The 22,746-nt window shown below is 46.3% G+C and overlaps 1 pseudogene; it reads right to left on the bottom strand.

Moving 5' to 3' along the window:
• Nucleotides 1-6,748: 6,748 nt before the first annotated feature.
• On the bottom strand, nucleotides 6,749-12,511 carry LOC125519666 (two-component response regulator ORR25-like; annotated as a pseudogene).
• Between the last annotated feature and the right edge of the window lie 10,235 nt (nucleotides 12,512-22,746).

Raw genomic sequence — 22,746 nt, 5'->3', positions numbered from 1 at the left:
CGGTTGGAGCCACCAACCGGTACTAAAGGCCAACTTTGGCCAGGCCAAGAGGCGGGAAGAGCAGGCCTTTAGTACCGGTTGGTGGTTCCAACCGGTACTAAAGGGTGGTCTTTAGTACCGGTTGGAGCCACCAACCGGTACTAAAGGCCTCGCGCTGCCACCCCAAATTTTAGTCCCACCTCGCCGGGCGAAGGGCAGCCGCACTAGTTTATAAACCCAGCCGCGGGTACCTCTTCGAACTCCTCTATATAGCAGGCTTTTGGGCCTAATTAATTAGGGCGCGCTGCCCTGTGAGCCTGCTGGCCCTTCTGGGCCTGCATTTGCACACCCTAGGTCTGGCAGGCCCACTGGGCAGCACGCCAACAAATTTTTTATATAGTTTTTTCTTTTCTGCATTATTTATTTTTTTCTATTTATTTTTGAGTAGTTTTTTATATAGTTTTTTCTTTTCTGCATTATTTATTTTCTTCTATTTATTTTTGAGTAATTTTTTTGTATAGTTTTTTTATTTTCTGCATTATTTCTTTTTTTCTATTTATTTTCTTCTGGAAATTGAATGCTGCATACTGAACAATTAGGTAAATGACCGAAAAACAACAGGTGATGTCAGAACATGTTGGAAATTGATGACGTCGCTTTGAATGCTGCATACTGAACACAAAAGAAGTCCGGAGTTCAAATAAGTTTAAAAAACATTGAAGTGGCCGTGTAACAGATGAGTTCCCGTCCAAAACCCTGATACTCCGAAAGAGTATGTCCAGTTTGTACACGAAGTGCGTCCAGTTTTTGCCGTGACCCTCTCTACTCTTTCACGCATGCTATGCGGGTGATATGATGATACCATGCCAAGTTTCAACATTTTCAGGATTCATTTTGTAGTAATTTTCAATTTCACGGTCATTTAACTCTCTAAACAATTAGGTAAATGACCGAAAAACAACAAATGATGTCAGAACATGTTGAAAATTGATGACGTCGCTTTGAATGCTGCATACTGAACACAAAAGAAGTCCGGAGTTCAAATAAGTTACTAAAAATAAAAAAGAGGTGCAATGCTGGTTAATTTGCTTCAAGCCATTCGGAATAGTGTAGACTGCACTCACATAGCTCAGTGCAATCTATGTTATTCCGTAAGGCTTGAAGCTAATCAACATGTAGGTGAACATTGCAACTCTTCGTCATTGTCTGTGCACTCATGGCTTATAAACCGCTCATACTGCCTCTCTCTTGGCGAGGTGGGACTAAAAATCAGCTTACAAAGAAACTCTAGTACCGGTTCATGACATGAACCGGTACTAAAGGTCTTCGTGGGGGGCCCAGACTGACCATATCCTGACACAGCCTCATTAGTACCGGTTCATGGCATGAACCGGTACTAAAGGTTACCCACGAACTGGTACTAATGATGCCCGCCCGCCTAGCCATTGGAACCGGCACTAATGGTCACATTAGTGCCGGCTCAAATTCAAACCAGCACTAATGTGCTTCACATTTGACCCTTTTTCTACTAGTGACATGCTGCAAGTGGAGGCGGGTGATCCGCATCGGAGATTGGAGAATCAAGATTACAGGGGAAAATTTTAGGTTTAATCTTGATTTATGTATGCGCGTATTTAGTTTTACTATTTGCATGTAGTTTAGATGGTAGTAGGGTGATGTAGGCCGGTGAAGCTTTGGTTCTGCACGAAGGAGGCGAGATGCCAGGCGGCCGTGTGATGTGGCGAGCATGGCGAGATGCTCATGATGCTGTGAGTGTAGGTACGGCAAGGTCGCGAGAAGCGGCAAGACGTGACAAAGAATGGAGCGTGATGGACTGCATCAAGTTGAGTCGGGTGAACCGGCAGGTCGTTCGGTTTGTTGGGTCCTAGCCGATAGAATGGTTGGTAAGTAGTTTGTGCATGCATGTAGTTGGAGTGGTCACAAGTGGTGGCCGAGCCGTATGGATCATGGAGAGAGTTTATGAATTAGTTAGTGCATGGGTTAGTGGGTTAGCAGCCGAGTGTGGCGGCTGGCCCGTGCATGCGTGGGTTTGTGCTGTTAGTGGCCAGGCATGGGAGCCGGGGTAGTGTGTGCGCGAGGTGGCGCCAACAATTAGCATCAGAGCCTTGTTGATTCGTGACGGCGACAACAGTGCTGCCGGCTATGGTGGCCGGCTTGGCTGCGGCGGCGACGACATGGTGGATTACATGCGAGATGGAGGCCGGCGGCACAAGGAGGAGGCCGCTGGTGGCGCGACGCTGCTGGTGGCTTCAACGATGCGAGGCCGTTATGAGAAGAAGACGGTGTGGCGATCGGTGCCGTGAAGGCGTCGCCCACATCAAGAGATGGCAGCTGCATGTGGCAGGAGGTCGTGGTAGTCGGTGCCGCGATGGCGTCGTCCATGGCAAGACGGCGTGATGATCGGTGTTGCGAAGGTGTCGTCCACGTCATGAGGTGGCCGCTGCGTGCGGAAGGCGATGTTGTGATGGTCGCTGCGACGGCGTCGACCACAACAAGATGGTGCATGGTGGAGTCCAGCGCTGCGACGGCGTCGACCACGACAAGATAGTGCATGGGGTGGTCCGGCGCTACGATGGCGTCGTCCTCGGCAAGGAGAAATTGCTACATGCTGCAAGTGGAGGCGGGTGATCCGCATTAGAGATTGGAGAATCAAGATTATGGGAAAAATGTTAGGTTTAATTTTGATTTATGTATGCGCGTATTTAGTTTTACTATGTGCATGTAGTTTAGACAGTAGTAGGGTGATGTAGGCCGGTGAAGCTTTGATTCTGCACGAAGAAGGCGAGATGCCAGGCGGCCGTGTGATGCGGCGAGCATGGCGAGATGCTCATGATGATGTGAGGTACCGCAAGATAACGAGAAGCGGCAAGACGTGACGAAGACTGGAGCATGATGGACTGCATCAAGTTGAGTCGGGTGAACCGGCAGGTCGTTCGGTTTGTTTGGTCCTAGGCTCCTAGCCGATAGAATGGTTGGTAAGTAGTTTGTGCATGCATGTTAGTTGGAGTGGTCACAGGTGGTGGCCGAGCCATATGGATCATGGAGAGAGTTTAGGAATTAGTTAGCGCATGGGTTAGTAGGTTAGCAGCCGAGTGTGGCGGCTGGCCCGTGCATGCGTGGATTTGTGCTGTTAGTGGCCAGGCATGGGCAGCCGGGGTAGTGCGTGTGTGAGGTCATTCTCCTGTGTGTATATATATGTTGCTTTGAGTGAATCAGATGAGTAAAGGCCGTGTGGGCTAAAAAAATACACAATGTAGTCTCTTGTTCCACCAAGGAGGAGAGCCTCTCGGCAGAGCACCAGTTCGTCTTCTCCATGGTTGCGTGTGTGTGTTCTTGTGTTCTTGTGAGAAGAAGATAGAGAAACGACCAGAGAAAAAGAGAGAGAGAGAGAGAGAGCGCTGTGAGAGGCAGCACCAAGGTAGAAGAAGAGCGGCGCTGCGCGAGGCGGCGCCAACAATCAGCGCACGTCTCCGCTGCACCTCCATGAGATCACAATTTCTCACGTGCAGGGCATCTGTCTGCCATGGATCGATGATATCATGACTGGAACGAAAGTTTCTTCAGCAATGGATTTGAACTGAATCCATTACAGAGATCATGGAGAAAGGTATTGATGTCTTTTGTAATTGAAGAGAAATCTTGGGAGGAGAGAGACAACCGGAGGAGAAACAGAAGGCGGTGTCAAGGAGATGAGGAGAGTCCTGTTGCAGCAGGCCGGCGTCGATCACAAAAAGAGGCGACTTTTCCAAGAACGTGGGTAGCGAGGGAGATGATGGAGAAAGAAGGCAAGAGGCCGTGCTGACCTGTGGCATCATTGACGCCGGTAAGAAGACTGATTAGAGCGAGGGGATGGGTTGACGACGGCAGCAGACGGAGGAGACGGCCAATACAGATCATCCATGGCGGAGAGATGCCCTGCAAGTGAGATTCTACGTGAGGTGGAGAGGAGGCGTGCGCGAGATGCATAGAGGAGGCGTGCGCTTGGGATTAGCAGAGATAATTCCATGAGATGTACTGCTCCTATTTTTCATGAACGTGGGATTTTCTAGGATGGATATTCTTGCGCAAGATCTAAACCCCGTAATAACTGGGTCCATCAGATGACGGCTTCTAATTTCTAATTAACATGAGATTTTTTAAGAAGATCTAGACCGTAATAACTTGGTCCCACCAGATGAACGGTTCCTAATTTTTAATTAACGTGGTAATTACTTGGGAGTCTGTAATTAGTATAGGTATAGAAGATAGATAGATAGATAGATAGATTAAAGATGACTGGTCAGTGTTTCAGTTTTTAGTTTTCAGTTTCAATCATCTTCATTGTAGGTTTCTTTCAGTTTTTCAGAGTTTTCTTCAGTTTAGATATTTATTTCTCAGTTTGTTTTGGTGGTAGGCATTTTTTTAGTGTCATTCCTCAGTCTACCAGGTTTCTTCAATATATATGTCCTTAAGTTTTCTCCGGTTATTGATTTATGTATTTCATGATTAGGTTCAGTGACATTTTCAGTCTTATTCAGGTTCAGTCATTTGTAGCTTTCTCCTCTCTTTTTTGTGAGTAATCTGTAGCTTTCGCCTGGTACTCATTTCTTCAGTGGTAGGTTAGTTTGCTAGTTTAGCATTCATTCAGTTTTTAGTCTATCTATATTTTCTCATTTCACTTCTTTAGCCTTCATATTTATTTCCTCACTTCCTTTTTTCCAGATGGTCGTATAGCATTCAGCAAGGATGGCTGGGAGGAATTCACGGAGGAGAACGAACTAAAATAGGTTGGCCGAGTGGTGCTAATCACTGTTAGGAATAGTGCATTGGACAATCTAGAAATGATGGTTGTCGTCAACCTGATTTAAGATTACCATAAGTGTTAATGCTCTAGTTTTTGTCGTTGTTATCTATGTCTTACTGATGTCAGCTGTCTATGTCGCTCCGCGGGATGGACGAACTATGTGTCTTTCTCTCTTTTATAGGTATCATTTGTTTGGTTATGTATGGCACTGTCAAGAACAATTTAATATGGGGCCTGAAAACCTTTTAAATGCTAGTCTATTTGGTTAGTGTTCAGCTTTAACATGGAGGCTTTGTGTTTAGTTTTAGTCAGTATTTTGGATTTTTTTATCGACCATTTTTTCAATGCTGGGAGTAACTTTTCAATTATTTGAAATTCAGTTTTCAGTATACTGTCAAATTCAGTTATGTCGGTAAGATCCAACTCCTCGGATCATTGTGTTTGATGGAAGTGTTTTTGTCCGGTTTTCAGTGTTTTGCATTTTTTCATTATTGTTCGGAGTAGTTTGGTGTGGGTCTTCAGTAAGAAGTTTTAAAGCAGTAACCACATTTCTGCCACTAGCATTCATCATCTTCCATTTTTTCTGAAAAGAAATGGGATTATCTCCTGTCACTAGTACACCATCCGTTCCATAATGTAGTACATATAGATTTTTCTTAAAAGTCAAACTTTGACCAATTTTATGAAGAAAACTATTTATGTCTACAATACCAAATATATGAATTATGAAACTACGTCTTATGATAATTCTAATGATATATGTTTGGCATTCTAGATGTAAATATTTTTCTCCACAATCTTGATCAAAGTTTGTGACGTTTGACTTTTCCATCGGTATTGTTTTACTTCTTTGGTTGTATCCTTATTTAGCCATTCTTTTGACTTTGGTTTTATTCGTCTGTCAGTCTAGTGTCTGAAGTCGTAGGTGTCAAATTCAACTAACAGTTTTGTGTTCAGTGTTAGGTGTCATTTTCAGTTTCGTCAGTTTTCAGTTCTGTCAGCTAACGGCATTCTCCGTTAGGTCTGCTTCGGTTATCCCCTTTCTTTCGACGGAAAGGAACGCATAGAGTGGTGCAAAATGAGGCGGCCATTCTATAGGAGCAGCGAGGTGGGAACTCGGATGTGGGCGGCGGCGACGCAACTCCACATATTCACTAAAGTCATCCCCCCCCCTCTTCTTGTGATCTTGATTTGATTCATATCCGACTCTTATAATTCAATCAGAGTTATGTACCCACTTTGCAATGTGACTACGAAAACCGCAGACCTCATGGGTTATCATTTAAGTAGATAAGTTGCAAAGTGATTGGTCGTTTTCGATGAAAACGAAAACCATGGTGGTTGAGGCCCTGTGGCCTTGTCGGTCGACCAGCCACATATCATAGAGTACCCTCACCTCTGTGACTTCGGTCTTGAGCACGATGTGACAGCCACACAGTGTTTGTTATCCTCCGTATGATCGTCCAGGTAGAAGCGGATGCACCAGTCGTAGCCGCCGACGGCGAAGGTAGCGGACTCAATGGACTTGCCGACGCCAAAGCCCCTGTTCAGGTTGTACCCATCAATCTTGAAGATGTGCGTCCTATGCGCAGTCTCCAGGGCGCAGGTCGAGGCCATCCTCGTTAGTAAGCTCTTAGACGCGGCTATCGTGGCCTCTAGGTGGGGTAGAAACTAAGAGAGGCGGGGACGGTGGCAGTGATGGGTGCCATCGGGAAGGGGAACGGGCGACGGGGCGAGTCAGAAGGCAAAAGTAGCACGGTGGTTGGTGGGAACAATCGACGACAAGTTGGCGAAAAGAATTTTGCAATGACTGTCGCGCGAGAAGAGACAAAGATATATGGTGAAATTGTTCGGCCCAACTTTTCCATGACGGATTCCAATTCCAGCTTACCAAAAAATATCTCCGTTTGGAAGTTAAAGTTGATGGATCTCCAATTTCTCGTGGACAAAGTTGCAAGCAAGTTATCAAAGTATGATGGACAAAACATCACCGCCATTGGATATACGGCTCTTCTCAAGTCTGTGCTCACATCCCAAGTGGTCTACCCCACCACCCCGTTGGTCATCCCACCACATACTTCACAACGTCAACAAGCTCAAGAGAGCTTTCCTTTGGTCCAGTTCGGACAAGACAACGAGGGCCAAATGCAAGGGGAATTGGGAGTATGTTTGCCAGCCACTTGAGTATGGAGCTCTTGGGGTCCTCAACACAGACAAGTTTACGAGGTCTCTCCGGTTGTGATGGTCGTGGTATGAATGGAAGGATCCCACCAAGATGTGGGTGGGAATAGGAAACCCATGCAATGAGGAGGACCTCAACTTTTTCAATGCTTCCACCACCATCATCATTGGTAACGGTGTGAGGACCCCCTTTTGGGACTCTCCTTGGCTTCTTGGGCGAAAGCCTAAAGACATTGCCCCGCTCATCTATGAAGCTTCCAAGAGAAAGAATTGGAAGGTGAGGGAGGCCCTAAAGCTCAATGCTTGGATTCTCAAGATCACTCCCCTCCCACTGCCACCACCACCACCACCAATGTCTCCGTTGAGCACATCATGCAATTCTTCGCTCTATGGATGATACTAAATGTGGTCCATCTTTAGTTGTCTTTAGTTGTGGCTTCTAGTGAAAAATTGAAGAAAAACTATGGATGAAGAATATACAGCGCTAATGAAGAGTAACACAGGACACTTAGTACTCCACCTCGAGGTAAAAACATGATGGGCCAGAAACAAGTTTATCCCAGGTATAAAGTGTGCCTTGTTACCATAGGCTTCAAGAAACATTAATGTTTTGATTATCAGGATGCTAACCCTATTATAAAAGCTTCCACCATAAGACTTGTATTAGGCACAACAGTCTCCAAAGGGTGGTGTTTATGCTTGTTGTGCGGAACATGTCAATTATCAATGTTATGCAAGACAAAGTGTATCTCAAAGAACCACTGGTATATGATAATGGCTACACATATCACTATGTTTGCAAACTTGTCAAAGCACTCTATTGCCTTAAAGAGGCCCCTCGAGCATGATACTCTTGATCAACCATCTCACGCATTGGGCGGCCAAACTTATAGAACTATCATGCTTCTTCCACGATAGCATCATCTCTAGTGAAATCCTACATTGAGAGAAAAAGTGTTATTTAAGTACACATGTCCAACTCAACAATTCATATGGAGCACACAAATTCGTACAAATGAGAAAAATTCGTAATTCCACGTGCATGTTGGAAAATATATCATCCATTGAGAAAGCACTGATTTCATTCAGATGATCATTAAGAGGTTGCTGATTAAGTGTGCCTTCTTGCATAGGAACAATGCTAGCTCCATCCCCACCATCATGTAGCTGAGTCAATGAGACGAAATCATCTGTCTGAAGGGTGTGAAGCATCGAAGTAGTTCTTTCACTGTTGACCAGATGAGTATCATTAGTTGAAGTTCTACTTGCATCAAGTGCAGAGCTACCATTCAACATCGTTCCTACTGAGCTTATGTTGCTTGCCATGTTGAATCGTGCCATCTGCTCAGTGAAGCCTCCCACTGATGTGGTGTTGCTTATGAATGGTGCCTTTTCATTTTGCAGAGGCAGCCGGCCAGATGACATTGCATATCTCTCTAGTTGGTTGCTATGTGGGAAGTTCACCTGTGATGCAACAAGAGACCTCCCGCCACCAACTGTTGTGTTTGCAAATGAACTTTGAAGATTGGAAGGGGTTTTTCCTTTGCTTATCTCCATTATCTTGCCATGCATGATGTTAGCATAGGAATTACTATAATTGAATGATGGAAATTCATCTGACATTATCTCATTGGGTATGTTGTCGTATAGGCTGACGGGAGGGTTAGCAAAACCTGTGAATCTTCTCGCATCCGACGGTAGTTTCCCAACATACTTTGGCATTCTACGATCATGGAGGTATGACCCCGTGTAGAAGTTTCATTGGATGTTCATCGACGGAGCCAAGTGACCCGTTGAACCATACTTGTTTGTACTCCAAGAGGCAGTGTCGCCAGAGGACACACTCCATCTTCCATGTTTGTGATTATGCATGAAATTGCCCTTGTTGTTTATGTTGTACGATGAGTTCCATCTTTCATATGCATCACTAGAGGGATTTGACTTGACTCTTTTTAAGTGCAATCTATACTTCTGAAATAAAAAGATAGACAAAATAACAAGGTATAAGATGGATGATCATCAAAAAAATAACGTAAACATGTGAGTACAATAAGAACTGAAGATGTTGCATGGGAAAAAACTCCTAAAATGTGGGGCATGCATTATATGAGATAAGCCTCACATTTTAAGGGACACATTTAATTAAAATTACACTTCATGGTAGTTGCATTACTAGAGACTTGACTGATATGTTCCCCAGAAAATAAAAGCTTTCACTTATATATGAAAAAATGTTAGACTACGAATAATAGTAACAAAAACATAGAAATTAAGCACAAAGGTTGCAAATAAACCTGTAGATGACTCGCAATATTCTCTCTACTGAGGTGATCCACATTCATCAGCTCCAATATCTTTTTTGGAACAGCCCCTACAATTATGTAAAAAAAATTATAATGAAAATATCGAGCAGCCACCAGCATTGTCGATGAATGAGGCACAAGATGTGAATTCTTACTATCAAGGCCGATCTGGTTGATAGCTTCTAGAAACTTGTTATGCAGCGCAATTGTCCATGTCATCTTGGGCTTTCTATGGATGGCGGATATATGTGTGCCCTCATTGTTCTCGCTAGAATCATCTCCAACATTTCTCTTATTCCCCGAGTACTTACTCTTGTCAGTAGTCGCTGGTTGAACTCTCTGAACATCATTGTAATGATCGCTGATGTGGCTTATTGCTTTGGGATTTCTCCACCTTTGAACATGTTGTCATATGTTTTTGAGCTCATGCGTACGCACTGGCTTCACCATAAAGTCAGACGCGCCATGATCTATCCCCTTCATCACAACCTTCTTGTCGCAATCAACGGATAGCATTGCATGCCATAGGACCAATGACTTAGATTTAGAATTCAGAAATTCACAAAAATCTATGAAGTGGACATATGTTTTGGTCAAAGTGCCTAGAGACAGAAAAGCATTTCAATGTTCAGTTCTATAATTCTTCTTCAATGCAAACTAAATGGGAAAAATTACACACATTCAATAGGAAGATACGGAAACGAAGGTTAAAACAATAACGGTAACACAATGCCTAAGCCATATCACAACATGTTCCACGCAGGGAAATCACATCATCATGTCTAACTATTGGTGAACCTGAAGATCAAAGTATTATTATTGGCAGTCAGCCAAGTTTCTCTAGCATACTAGGTAACATCTATCGGCCCACGTAACACTCTAAGCCTTTTAAGTGATCACACTCATATTAGTTTGTAAACGTTAACCACCATTGTCAATAGCTTTTTAATTACGGCTAGCTAATTGTTTGTGCTTGCCACGGGGGCATACATATTCTACATGATAATTTCCATGCTTAATGTGGTCCTACCGTCGAGTGCTCGATGATACTTTTCATGATTAACGTGATACTCTCGTCCAAAGAATGATACTCTCCATAATTAACGTTGTCCTCTCGTCCAATGCTCGATGATACTTTCCATAAATTAATGTCTGGACAATTGACATGTGTAATTAACTATATAACTAATTAATTGCATGCAACTGTGGGCGAGGCAGAGATTGGGCAAGAATTATCTCGGACGATTTTTGTGAAATAATAGTAGAGATTCAGGAAAATACGTATTTGTGGCTGCACTTTCTGTGAAAGTAATTTGACTACAAATTAGTGTGCTTATTCAAAGTCAACAAATATGCAGTATTGTAGGTATTACCCATGGTTAACCTACTCGATGTATGTACTTAAAAGGGGCACTCCTACTTTACATGCTATTCTTGAGAGTAAATTGTCATAAGGAGTAACAACTTTAAGGATAATGAAGATGAGTAGTAATCTTAATAATATCAATACAATTCGCAAAAAATATCAATACTCCCTCCATTCCAAAATATAGTGCGCCCCCGCTTTCCGAGGTCCAATTTTGACCATAAATTTAACCAACGAGACCAACTGCGGCGGGAGAAAAAAATTATATAATTGAAAACTTCTTTCGAATACAAATTCATTGATATAATTTTTGCTCCCGCCGCAATCGATCTTGGTAGTTAAATTTACGGTCAAAGTTGAAGCACGTGGATAGAGGAAGCACTACATTGTGGAATGGAGGGAGTACAACATAGGTATTTCTTAATTGTAGTATTCATGCAACCCTAGCAAACAGGTGTGGCGCAATCGTATACCTTGTGTGATTGTTAGAACGCGAATTTTAATATTAGCTTTGAAAACAAATAAATATAACTTGGTCATTTCATGAACTATGAATAGATTAAAGTTTTCATTCTTATTGATAGGATTGTACAATTAATTGAGATGATATAAAATTAAATTCTAGTTGTCCATAAATAAAACCATCGAACATGTGGATAGTGGGGTCTACATTACGTAGGAGTGATAGAGAGTCTCACTAAGCCAAAGTACTCATTTATAAAATTAAATTCTAGATAGTCCATAAATACGCCCATCGAACACGTGGATGTGGAATTTATTTTACATTGGAGTGACAGAGACTCTCATTAGGCCAAATTAGCCATTGAAGTGACCATGTCTAGCCTACTAAACACTATCAGCCCAATTATTAAAAACAACAATTGGGATCTCATAATCACGTGCTATCCATGTTTGTTCCCCATCCCCACCATCCATCCGATCTGATGGATGGATGGTTAGATAGGATCTCATTGTTTTGGGCTAGAAACTGACAATGCGTCCCCTACTAGCACATGTGTCGCTCCACCTCCACCTCCGCTCTCCTACCCCAGTCGCCATCCGATCAGACGGATGGTTAGATAGGATCTCATTGGTTTGGGCTAGAAACCGACACTACGTCACCTACTAACTAATGTGCCGCTCCACCTCCGCTCTCCTACCCCACTCGCCATCCGATCGGATGAGTGAACGGTTAGATGGGACCCCGTTGGTTCGGACTCAGTGGGGATCCTGTTCTTTAGAACTCTTCCAGGTTTGAAATAGAGTGCGGGTTTTGTGCATGTGTATGTGGTTTCATAAAATCGTCCTAAATATATAGGATCTCACCCGCTGCCCAAAGAAATTAATATCCTCTCAAGGTATCAACAAGATTGAGGAGTAAAAGTACGTTCTTAAAAACAATTGTCAGTGCTCATGGATAGAAAACTCAAAAATTAGACTTTGGATTGAGAGCAGTGAGAGTACTGATGACGGGCAGATCCATTTCGAGGTGGATGAGCTCGAGGAGCTTGAAGCCGTCCATGTCCGGCATGCGCACGTCGGTGATGACCAGGTCGAACTGCTGCTTCCCCGCCATGAGCATCCTGAGCGCCGTCTTTCCATCCATCACCTTCGTTGCTGCATAGCGGCAAGCATTATTCACAGAGAAACAAATAGATCACAAGGCCGCGATTCTAATGGACTATGGCGAAGTGGAGGGATCAAGAGACTCACGTTGGTATTTACAGCGGCGCAACAGGGCTTCAAGTACCATGAGGCAGACGCGGTCGTCGTCCACGACGAGGACGCGTAACCCTTCGGGAAACTTGTCCTCCGCCGCATCCTCCATCATCTGCCTTCGGTCCCCACCCATCGTGGCCATGTTCTCCGAACTTCTTCCCACCTGGAAAAGCAAACGCCATCAAGAAAAATACTGATTAAAAAACAAATTAGCACAAACCGCACAGCCAAAACCTCTATTAGCTTCCTCGTCTCAGGACACAACTGATGTTACTGCTTTGCTCCTCGTCTAAAAACAATCCGTATTCAGAGGAGTGGTGAGAAGGGCTGGAGGAAGGGCGTCTATTTATAGGGGTAGAGGGGTCAAGGGAAGGAGTGGAAGTCTCGCGGTCCAGACTCCAGAGGTCAAAGGCGCTCTCCCCGTGCTTGTGTGCATGCGCTGCTTCTACCCCTTAATTTCTGCAGCTACGCCATTTGATCTGGCGATGTCAATGTGCGTGTCTGCTTGTGCCGCGGCCCATGGTCTCTTCCATGAGAGGTGAGGAAAACCACGGGTGGTGTTGCTGTTTTTTGCTTTTGTTTTTTTCTCACCAAATATTTAATGTTGGACACAAATGTTAGAGCATCTCCAGCCGCGTCCCCAACAAGGCCCACCAGGTGACTTTTCGGCCGCCGACGCCAAAAATCGATCCAGTCGCGTCCCCAAGGGCTCAATTTTCACCGGCTCGGGCCGAAATTGGCGCCGGCGAGGGAGGGGCCACGCTACGTCCCCGACAGCCCGCTCTGGGAGCCATACTTCCGCCGCCGCCACGCCGAGCAGCTCGAGGCCACCAACAGCGTCGTTCCCTCCGGCAGGCTCAACTCCGAGGGGCGGCGCCGATGGTGGGGCGTGCCCGGCCGCACGCCGCAGGCCGTCCTCGAGTACATCGAGGGCGGCAACACGCCGAGGCTGGAGTACCCCTCCCCCCGTCCTTCTCTCGCCACCGTGAGAGCTCGTGGACCCGAGGCGCATGGACCCCGGGGCGTCCTCCTCCTCGCCAGGTCGGTCGACTGGCTCTCCCTGCCTCCGCCCCGTCAAGCCGGAGCCCTAGTATACGTCTGTCAGCCGGTGCAACCGCAGCTCCGGCGTCCGCATCGGCGACTCCACCCCCGCCTCTGGCCGCCTCGTCCTCGTCGCACCCAAACCGGAGCCCGGCCTCCCCGCGGAGTATGAGGAGATAGCCGGGCGCGGCATCTCCGCCGAGGACGCCATGCAGTGGGCGCGGGACGACTACCTCCGTGACGAGATGGTCCGGCAGCGCCGCGCCCTGGAGGAGATAGCCGCCCGCAAATGTGGGCGTGAGGACGAGCACGGCGTCGTGATCCTCGACAGCGACGACGACGAGGACGCCCCCGGACCGTTCAACCCGCCACGCCAACCGGGGGAGGGTTGCAGCAGGGACGGCGGCCGTAGCGGAGGCGGCGACGACGACGATGACGACGGCGGCGACTACACGCAGTTCTACAGCCTCCTCGGCATGTAGATCTGCAAGGGCGGCGGGCGGCGAGGAGCGGCGAGGGAGACGGCAAGGAGCAACCTAGTAGCTTTTTTTTTCCTTTTTGTAAAATATTTTAAATATGAACAAACTCGCCGAAATTTGGTTGAATTTGCGCCGTGTTCATGCCGTAATTTATATTTTCAAAAAAACGTGGGCGCCGTGACTGGGGCATCACGCCCCCAGCGTGTGGTTTATCGCCGGTGCGCCCCAGGGGATGATTTTTAGCGCCTCCTGAAGGGCCAACGGCCGAAGATACTCTTATGGTCTTGAATTACAAAAAGAAGAGGCTCCTGCTTTGCTCCTGCTCCTGCTTCCTTTGACCGGGAACAGAAAGAGCGTTCATGTCTTAGTCGTGAGATTCCTACCTACTTTTGCATGGCAACGTGAAAATGTGAAGGCATAAACTCAAGGAGTGGAAGTCTTTCTCCACTTATCACTTTGTGGAAAATTAATATGACAAGGGCATTTTATCTGAAGAAAAACACTTCAAGCAAATAAGTTCAAGGGTGTTTCAGACTAGGGAGTACCGGATGCACCCTAGCTAAGGGCGAGAGTAAGTGAGTAACACACAAATTCGAACCAAATGATTGCTTATGCTTTGATCCTTATTATGAGGTGTCAGGCCTATGTATTCAACAAAGAAAGAAATATGTCGTTTACAAAGCAGAGAAAAAGAAATACAGGGATAGAAGAGTGGAGTTCTTGTGGTCCAGGCCATGGATGTCTGTAGTTTCTGCCATTTTTATTTTCATTACACTCCATTAAAAAATTCCGTTTTTGTTTCCATTCCATTGTCAAATGTTAACTTTCTTGTGGTCCAACGTTGGAGCTAGATGATATTGTCTGTATTCCAAAAGAGGCTTTTGGCGATGTTCAGGTCATATCTCAAATTAATGCCTCACATTTATTCTCATGAAATTTGTTTCGGTGCACTGAAAGGAGTCAAAGCGCCACTCGACAATGAGAGATGAAAGGATTTAGCACATCACACATCACATGTAAAATGGAAATGAAATGATTCAACCCGACACATGACAAATGAAGATGAAAGGAGATAATACACTATGCGACAAATATATGTCGTGAGAATCAAAAAAGTTTGGATTTGGAGGGCCAGATTGGCAACCAATGATTTCTATATAGAAAGACCTAGAGGCACCACTTAAGCTCATTATTTAAATGGAGGCCAACAGGAGGCATTGATGTAATGGTTTTCTCTTTCTAGGATTTTTTCTTTGGAGAAGGTGCTAACCCACCCAATGGAAATGGAATTTTTCTTTTTTTTACACTGCTTCTCCATTTTTCGTGTGGTGCATAGACTCCCTTTTTGTAAAAAAATATCATGTAGATTGTATGCATTTGATTATTTCTTTATTCTTATATAAAAATATTTTACAACCATATCACAATCAATAGAATCTCATAACTCACATGAGAATTCAGGATTTTGACAATCCACAATCTCGATGCATCGAAGAAACGAGTATATTCATGGAAACTCATGGGATATTATCCCCTCCATGTTTTTTTCGAAAACAATGACGGTCACGACCTTGACGCGCCTTCTCTGCCCCAACGCGTTCTCAAGGCTCCGGTGGCTCATGTGCCAGCGCCGGTTGCCGTTCCAGGGGCGGCCAGCGGCACATGTTGCTCTGTCATTGCGATGTGCACCACTGCTACCTCTTGAGCACTACGTTGGATTTCCCCGAAGAGGAGAGGATTATGCAGCAAAGTAGCGTAAGTATTTCCCTCAGATTTTGAGAACCAAGGTATCAATCCAGTAGGAGGCTACGCGCAAGTCCCTCGTACCTACACAAAAACAATAACTCAACGCAACCAACGCGCTTAGGGGTTGTCAATCCCTTCACGCTCACTTACGAAAGCGAGATCTGATAGAGATGATAAATAATATTTTTGGTATTTTTGGTATAGAGATGCAAAGTGAAAAGTAAAAGGCAAAGTAAAAAGCAAAGCAACAATAAAGTGATGGAGATTGATATGATGAGAAAGAAACCTGGGGGCCATAGGTTTCACTAGTGGCTTCTCTCAAGAGCATAAGTATTCTACGGTGGGTGAACAAATTACTGTTGAGCAATTGACAGAATTGAGCATAGTTATGAGAATATCTAGGCATGATCATGTATATAGGCATCACATCCGAGACAAGTAGACCGACTCCTGCCTGCATCTACTACTATTACTCCACTCATCGACCACTATCCAGCATGCATCTAGAGTATTAAGTTAAAAACAGAGTAACGCCTTAAGCAAGATGACATGATGTAGAGGGATAGTTTCATGCAATATGATAAAAAATCCATCTTGTTATCCTCGATGGCAACGATACAATACGTGCCTTGCTGCCCCTTCTGTCACTGGGAAATGACACCGCAAGATCGAACCCAAAGCTAAGCACTTCTCCCATGGCAAGAACAACCAATCTAGTAGGCCAAACCAAACTGATAATTCTAAGAGACTTGCAAAGATAACCAATCATACATAAAAGAATTCAGAGAAGATTCAAATATTATTCATAGATAGACTGGATCATAAACCCACAATTCATTGGTCTCAACAAACACACAGCAAAAAGAAGATTACATCGAATAGATCTCCACGAGAGAGGAGGAGAACATTGTATTGAGATCCAAAAAGAGAGAAGAAGCCATCTAGCTACTAGCTATGGACCCGTAGGTCTGAAGTAAACTACTCACACTTCATCGGAGGGGCTTGCATGATGATGTAGAAGCCCTCCGTGATCGATGCCCCCTCCGGCGAAGCTCCGGAACAGGCCCCAAGATGGGATCTCATGGATACATAAAGTTGCGGCGGTGGAATTAGGTTTTTGGCTCCGTATCTGATCGTTTGGGGGTACGTAGGTATATATAGGAGGAAGAAGTACATCGGTGGAGCTTCGAGGGGCCCACGAGGCAGGGGGGCGCGCCCTAGGGGGGGTGCCCTCCACCCTCGTGACCGCCTCGTGGCTTTCTTGATGGAGGGTCCAAGTCTCCTAGGTCTTATCTGATGAGAAAATCGTGTTCCCGAAGGTTTCATTCCGTTTGGACTCCATTTGATATTCTGTTTCTCCGAAACACTAAAATAGGCAAAAAACAGCAATTCTGGGCTGGGCCTTCGGTTAATAGGTTAGTCCCAAAAATAATATAAAAGTGGAAAATAAATCCCAATATAGTCCAAAACAGTAGGTAATATAGCATGGAGCAATCAAAAATTATAGATACGTTGGAGACGAATCAACCACCATAAAAGCGGCACCCATAGCTGCCTCTTCGTCATCTGCTCCTATCTCAGACCTCACCGTCCACAACAACGTCATCCACAAGCGGGACGTTCACTCCCAGCGGAAGGTCTCCGCGGCCAAGCTGCATCACAGTGCGTGCATTGCCGGCCTGAAGACCCCGTTCATGCAGCCGCAAATGACCTGGCAGTGGCAGGGCTCCTCTCTTTGCACCTCTGATAGCGAGGCATCAGGCGCAGACGACGTAGCAGAAAAAATTGCCCCATGTCTCTCTGGTTTGCGGCAACGATAGTGACGAGGCGGACATTGTTCGCGCTACCGATGCTTTGCCTTCACCATGATCAGCCATGAATGTTCAGCCAGGAGAGCTCACTCGGGTGTTGGGTGCTTTTGTATCTTTGTGCAGGTAGCCGCGCACTTTTTTCATCTGCTTCGTAGTCTCCATAGGTCTAGCCTGCTCCTGGCCATCGATGGGATACTTCCTCGATGTGCCCCCTCTTTCCCTTGTATTTCCTTGCTATTATGCTCTCGGGCTGGTGGTGAAAGGATGTTTATGTTATGAATCAGCCTCGTTCACTATCCTCTCTTGGAACGTTCGCGGCCTCGGTGATGTTGATAAGTGCAAGGACATCTTCTCTGAAATCACCGCGATTAAAAGCTATGTTTCGCTTCTACAAGAAACAAAGCCAGACTTCGTCCTTGTCCCTAAGTTAAACTCATTCCTACCTCGAACGCTAGACCAAGTTGTCTCCCTTCCCGCTATCGGTTTTGATGGAGGTATTTTTTCTGTGATTAACCCCCTCACGATCTAACCCTCCTAAACCACTCTCACGGCAGGTTTTCTATGTCTCTCAGCCTCTCTTGCCCGGTCTTTGGAACCAACCTCACAATCTCCAACATTTACGCCCCATCCCAACGACCACTCAAAATGGACTTCCTCCAAGAGCTCAGAGACATCGCCCCCACAAACTCTACACCGTGGCTTCTTATGGGTGATTTCAACCTTATCCGTTTTGCTTGCAAGAAAAATAACAAAAACTTCCACAGCTGTGAGGCTAACATGTTTAACACGGCCATCTCAGACCTGCAGCTCATTGAGCTCCCGCTTCTGGATACCTTTACTAGGTCTAACAATTGTCTAACTCCAACTCTAGAATGCCTTGACAGAGCCTTCTTTAACCTTGCTTGAGAAGACCGCTTCTCAATATCAACTCTGTCTTCCCTGACACGTTTCTCTTCCAACCAAGTTTCTCTCATCGTCAACATATCTTCGCATATCCCCAGTTCCCGCCTATTTTGTTTGGACTCTTTCTGGGCCCTTCACCTGGCATGCAAGCGTATCGTATCTGAGGCTTGGCCCGCAAACCACCCTTCAATTTCTTTGGACCTAGACCTTTCCAGTGCCATAAAATATACTAGAGCGAACCTCAAAACTTGGTCCAAAACTATCAAACCAGTTGACCAACAAGAAATTGACTGCAAGCTTATCATCGATTGGATCGACAGGCTTGAAGAAGGCTCCCACTCCCGAACCGAGTCCTCTCTTAGACTGGTCATTATAACTGCCCTTAATGTGCTATCCGCCAGAAGGTTCTCTTCTAGAAACAAAGGAGGAAAGTGAAAGTCATGATCGATGGGGATAACAACTCCAAATTCTTACATGCCTCTTCCTCCTAGAGGTTCCGCAAAGACAACATCGCCATCCTTGAGGACAATGGGGTCAATTTTTTGCCCATGACACCAAGGTCGTCATCCTCCACAATTTATTTCGCTACCTTCTCGGCACTCCAACAACCTCGACATGTCTCTTCCCACTCCAGGACCTTTACCCGGCGCAACTCCCTCAGCTTCTCCACCTAGACTCCCCCTTCTCCACTCATGAAATCTAAGATGCCTTCCTCTAGAATGTCAATGCTAGTCCTGGTCCTAACAGTCTTGGGCCAGGGTTCTACCACAAGTTTGGGCACAACATTAAACATACGATCCTTCCCTTCTTCGAGGACTTAACAAACATCCGTGAAGATGTAAAACGCTTCAACAGAGCACATATGCTTTTTCTCCCTAATGACTTTCGACCTATATCCTTACAGAACTGCACCCCCAAGGTGATCATTGAGGTCATTATTACCAACAAGATAAAACCACTAATTCCTCTTCTTGTCCATGGAGACCAAACTGGCTTCATCTCCGGCAGATGCATTGTTGAGAACTTCATCTACGCGGCCGACATCCTCCGCGCCTGCCACATTTGGAAGGCACCCAGTATGGTTTTCAAACTTGACTTCCACAAAGTGTTTGACTCTATTTGTTGGGAATCGCTCCTCCTCATTCTCCTCTCTAGAGGATTCCCACCTACCATCATAAGCTGGACCCGAACTCTGCTTGTCTCTAGCAAGACGGCGGTGCTGCTAAATGGGACTTCGGGTCATTAGGTTAACTATGAGAATTGTCTATGGTAGGGTGGCCTGCTTTCACCCTACCTCTTTATCATCGTCGCACACTTGCTTCAATGCTTCATCATTCAGGCTTTCTCGCCCGACCAGCTCTGCCCCCTGATCTACACTAGCAGACCTCCGATTGTGCTCCAGTATGCTGACAACACCCTAATCATTGCCCATGCCTCTAGCCACGCCGCGACCACGCTCAAAGACATCTTTGACAAGTCTCGCTACTGGCCTCTCTATCAACTTCCAGAAAACTACCTTCCTACCCATCAACACGGACCCCACAACTAGCCTTAACATCGCCCATACCTTCGGTTGTGACATGTCCTCCTTCCCCCAGATTTATCTAGGTCTCCCCCTCTCTCACACGTGCCTTCCGTCCTCAGCTTTTGAACCCATCATTCAGCGCTTTCTAAAATACCTCTCTGTGTGGGCGGTAAAACTTCTCACCTAAGGAGCCAAACTTACCCTCATTTGCTCCACTCCAGACGCCCTCGCTACTCACTTTATGTCTATCTTTAGACTACCCAAGAAGATTATCAAAAGATTAGACGCTATCTATATATCCTTCTTCTGGGTGGCTGACGAAAATTGCTCCGGGTTAAATGCCTTATCGCCTGGAAAAATGTGTGCACTCCCAAGACGGCAGGCGAGCTTGGTATGAAAATTTTGGCTCTCCAAAACAACTGCCTCCTCATGAAATTCACGTTCAAACTTCTCCAAAAACTTGACCTGCCTTGGGTGAACCAGTTCTTCCAACACTACTCTCTCAACTTCGCATATAAACCCCCAAACCACCATTACCTCTGAGAATTGTTAACCAATAGCTCTGTCACCTTCGTAAAATTTCCTTCGTCATTACTAACAATGGCACTTACACCTTATTTTGGCTCAACGCTTGGCTTCTGCCGACTCTGCTCGCAAAAAACTACCCCCACTTCTTCTCTCACTCCACTTCATCCTCTATATTGGTAGCTCATGTCATGCATAATGGCTTACTCCCGACTCTACAGAACCTCCTAACCAATGTGGCTTCTACCGACCTTGCGTTTGTTTTGTCTTGCTACAGGATGTTACCACAAGCAATGCGCCCGGTGACAGATTCCTCACCCAGGACTCCTGGTTCACCTAGAGGTGTGCCTACTCATTGCTCTCCTCCGACCATGAGCTTGATCTCAACGCAAGGCACATTTGGGGCTCCAAGGCACCTATCAAGGTTAAGATCTTCAGCTAGATCCTCTATCGTGACAGGCTAAGCATGATGGCGAACTTACATCGCAAGACCATCACGTCGGTGTTGTCTTTCCCTCACTGTGACTTATCTTTTAAGGACACGACGCACCCCGCCTCCTCTACCCATGCGTGGCTCAGGTCTGGTCCCTCTTGGGACTCCAGGCCCCTCACAACATCCACCTCATCTGGGATACTCATACGCCGGTTGGCCTCAACATCAACATTTGGCCTACCGTCGTCCTCGCCATCCTCTGGGAGCTCCGGGACTCCAGGAACACTCATGTTTTCCATAACAAGACGCACTCCCCCCTAGATACTATTCAGAAAATTATCTCTGATTTTACGCTTTGGGCCTTCAGATTTAAGGACCACATTAGCAGGGAGGCTACCGTGTCTTGGCCCTATACCTCTCCTCTCTCTATAATCTCTAATGTAACCTGCAACCTTCCCTTGGGAATCTTTGAGTAATACATTCAGGTAGGGATCATCTCCCCCCTCCCCCCTAGGAGATTGTTCAAAAAAGATCAACTCATAAAACTCTGGTGTTGGGGATATGACTATTTGTGCAAGCCATCCAGGAGAGGCCGGGTTACGCAAATAGAGGTTCATCAAAAGCCCAAGACCAAGGCATGAAGATGGCGGTTCACTAAAAGGCTTAAAGGCCCACAGGCGACTCTGAGGCCCGTAAAGATAAACCGCCATGATGGTATAACTTGTACTGTAAGGTAGAAGTAACTAGTCGCCGAGCCGGACACTGTTTATGAGCCGGCCGGGACTCTGTAGGCCGCAGGGCGTCAACCCGTGTATATAAGGGGACGACCCGCCAGCGGCTTAGGGAAAGAAACAACTGATCGAGAGCCAGGCAAAGCGTATCTAGCTCCCTGGTCATCGAAACCTCAAGCAATTCCAACCCAACTAGACGTAGGCCTTCCTTCACCGTAAGGGGCTGAACTAGTATAAACCTCGCGTGTCCTTGTCTCGATTGACCCCTTTAAGCTTCCTAGTTGCGATGGCTCCACGACTAAGTCCTTGCAAAAGGACATCTGCCGTGACAATTCCACGACAGTTGGCGCCCACCGTGGGGCCAGCGCATGGTGGATTTGATTTCTTGAAGGGCAGATTTGAAGGGCTCAAGGGATACACAGTTGGCCGGATGACCAAGAGTCGTCACGGCAAGATCTACATCGAGGACGAAGGCTGGGGCCCCGACGCCAGCTCAATTGAGTACGGGTACCGGGTCCCCTTTGGCGGAATTCACGTCTTCATCGGCCGGATGGGTAAGCTGGGCCCTGAGCCTGACAGCTGCACCGACCTTGTCGAGACGGCTCAGCGTGCGAAACCCGCCCGAGCTCAACCTGTCATGAAGCATGCCTTTGTGGGTTGCATCCACGAAGGTGAACTTTCTGAAGGATCTGAAGGTGATGGTGAGCCGACCGTCCTCTCTGACGGTGATTCGTCCGCCGGCTCAACAGATTCGCTGTATCAAGTTCAAGATGGTGTGCTTGGGGGCTGTTCCGATGGCAGCACTATTCTGGACCCCTCAGAGTCGCCAAACTGGGCAGGAGTCTTCATGGCTGGTACTCAACCCGGCCAAAATTCTACGGCCTCAGCGGCGATAACGTCCGGGTTAGGAGCAGCCGGGGCAGGAGGCCCTGTGCGCTCACCGGCTCAGGTGCTGATCGATCTCATGGATAAACTTACGGCCTTGTTAACTGCTACAGTTGTCCCTGCGAACCAATCTGAGCATGAGGCAGAGGTGGCACAGGTTCGCGATGAGATCGCCTGGGCCAGGGAAACCTTAGCAGCTAAAGATACTAAATTAGCCATAGAGCGGGCGGCTTTGGACGTACGGGCGCAGCAACTTTAGGCAGAGGCCTTTCAGCTCACGTTAAGCTTGAACGCATCTAATGAGGTAATGAGGAG

This window comes from Triticum urartu, chromosome 7A, assembly GCF_056163025.1.
Source record: "Triticum urartu cultivar PI428250 chromosome 7A, HENAU_Tu73, whole genome shotgun sequence".
In the NCBI taxonomy this organism is placed as follows: Eukaryota; Viridiplantae; Streptophyta; class Magnoliopsida; order Poales; family Poaceae; genus Triticum; species Triticum urartu.
Note: the sequence above shows the minus strand (reverse complement) of the source record. Positions and strands in the feature narration are given on the sequence as shown.